Here is a 2509-nt window from a genome sequence, read left to right as displayed (position 1 = left end):
CTTTCCAAAAGTTGAGACAGACACCTGGAGGCTGTACTCCTGAGCCTCTGGCCTGTACCCCAGTTCTGTATGAATAAATAAATAAATCTTTAAAAAAAAAAAAGACAGCACGAAAAAAAATGAAAAATTGAAATGAGAAGCTGGGTGAATGTAGGAAAGGCTCGTGGCTGCCAAGTTAGAATCCTGAGGTTTGTTCTGTGTTTGCTGTTACTTCCTCCTGTTGTCTGAGTTGAGGAATGGCATTAGCTGGTGTGTGTCTTGAGAAAGTAACTGGAAAAACACAAAGTCAAAATTACTGAAAGCCGTTGGTGAGGGTGATAGTTTGGAGAAAGAGGAGAAAGCCTACCATTGTTAAGTTTGTATCCTCTAACTGGCCAGTAACTAGTGTAGGAAATGAATCTTTACTGAGTGCTAGGAAATTTCTGCATAAATCTTTATCTTATAGGCCTTCCCATCTCTCCTCATCCTAGTTCATGATCTCATTGCCCAGCAGTAAGCACGTATAGAAGAGAAACAATTTCTGAGTTAGGACACTGTCAAATCTGTAATAGTCTCAACTTCACAATGGCTATGTGTGATGAGTCAGTCAGTGGTGCTGCTGGCTCTGGGCCCTGAAAAGGACAAACTGAACTATTGTCCGTGATCTCAGGGCAGCGAGGCCATTCATATTGTGTCTGCTCTCAAAACGATCCTCATCTTAGCTTCCTGGAATACAGTGTCCTCTTCTCTCTACATCTGGCCAGAACTGCTGAATGAAATATGTGTGGCCTTCAGTTCTAGCTGTCTCATTCTTATTCCGCACCCAGCAAAGACATATCTTTGTGCAATATATCATACTGTTATAATTACATATTTTCTTTTAATACCATCATTAAGTATTGGCCTTAGTTTTCACTTCTCTGGAGATAAATCCAGAACTTAGAACCTTTCTTCATGAACACCATTTAAAAATCTTTAGTACCTGCTTTTTAATTTCCCTCCAAAATAGGTGCCTTTGCAATCTGTTTATTTGCTCTTAAAAATATATGTTACCTGTAGGTGGCCCCCTTGATTAGAAGCAGGAAACTATGGCTTTAATCTTCACTTTGCCCCTAATTGTTGCAAAGTGTGGTAAGTTCAGTGTGCTGTCATTTTTCTAGAAATAGAATAAGAGAAAAAACTCCACCTGCCTCACCGGGACTTTGAAGCTCCCTCCCATAATATTTGTGATCGCCTTTCCAAAAGTTGAGACAGACACCTGGAGGCTGTGTCCCGTGGCCAGCTGGCAGCCTCAGGACAGAGAGGGGACAACTGCGTCACATGGACACACTTCGGTGATGAGGAGGTTGGTGCAGAAGGGCTGGCATGTGCCCGGTGTACCTGGTCTGCAGTGAAAGAGCAAGGACAGCTTGCAGGGCTCAATGTTCCTCTTCCAGCACCCTGGACTGGGTCTACTTGTGAGGCACCCTGAGTTCGCAGACCACCGAGATGTGGGTTGGGGTCCGCTCAGAGGGCTCTGTAGGGCTATAAATGCAGGCCAGGCCTCCCACCAACTGTCACCAACTTTTGCACCTCCCCCCCAGGCCCAAGCCCAAACCCCCCATCTCAGCAGCTTCAGTTCAGTCCCCCACATATGACAAAATACAGAAGCCCCCAAATGCTGAACATAACAAATCATATTAAACCAGGGAAAGGCAAATAAAAACAAATGAGAAAACACAGTGTCACCCTGCTGAAAGCCCTTTCTTGTTCTGTAGCTTACACATATATCCTTACATGATTTTTCTGAGTCCAGGGAGTGAGGATCCTGTCATGTGAAGTTGGTACCAGATATTTCTCCTAGATAGGCCAGGCCACAAGTGAAGAATAAGAACTGACATTTTATCTTTCACCACTGAGACATTTTTCTGGGTTTTGTTCTCTGCTCCCCCTACCCCTTTTACCCCTGGGCTCAGCAGGTCTTCTACTCCAATCTGCTGTTAATTCTAGGAAAGGATAGATTCCACATGTTGGCTATCTTGAACCACACCCAAGAGAATTCCATTTCTGAAGTACCCAAAGGGCTTAATTAGAAGCTATTTTCACCACTAACGCTGTCTCAAGGCACGGCATCTATTGACAATACCATGGGATGCCTTGAATATTTCTTTCCTGAATATAATTGTCATTTATTGAACCATGTGTAGATCAGTGTTTTAATATTCAGTAGCCCCCTAACTTGGGGGAAATTCAGGAAATGAATTGCAGATATTCCTTTGCCCTTTGTTCTAAGAAGAGCCACTGTTCCTGTACTCTCTCTGCCAGCCCGTGTCCAAGGGTCCTGAGCAAGTTCTTCCTTCATTTGAACCTTCAGAAATTATGCAATTCGATTGTACTATGTACCAGACACTACTATAGGCACTGGGGGATAATGTGATTTAGGGTGTTAAGTGTTATGAGAGAAAAAAAATACTTATATCTATTAATAATATGTACCATCTACATTATATGTAATTTTTATATAAGCATGTATTACACACATGATATGCAT

At 42.7% G+C, this 2509-nt stretch overlaps 1 long non-coding RNA gene across 1 annotated transcript in view; it reads right to left on the bottom strand.

Annotated features, from left to right (window-relative positions):
• The window catches only part of LOC105853481, a 192491-nt gene that overhangs the window by 27953 nt on the left and 162029 nt on the right, over positions 1-2509 (bottom strand). The window lies entirely within an intron of this gene.

This window comes from Condylura cristata, unplaced genomic scaffold (genome assembly GCF_000260355.1).
Source record: "Condylura cristata isolate star-nosed mole 26May11 unplaced genomic scaffold, ConCri1.0 scaffold00010, whole genome shotgun sequence".
In the NCBI taxonomy this organism is placed as follows: domain Eukaryota; kingdom Metazoa; phylum Chordata; class Mammalia; order Eulipotyphla; family Talpidae; genus Condylura; species Condylura cristata.
The sequence above is the reverse complement of the archived record's forward strand: the minus strand, read 5'-3'. Positions and strand labels throughout refer to the sequence as shown.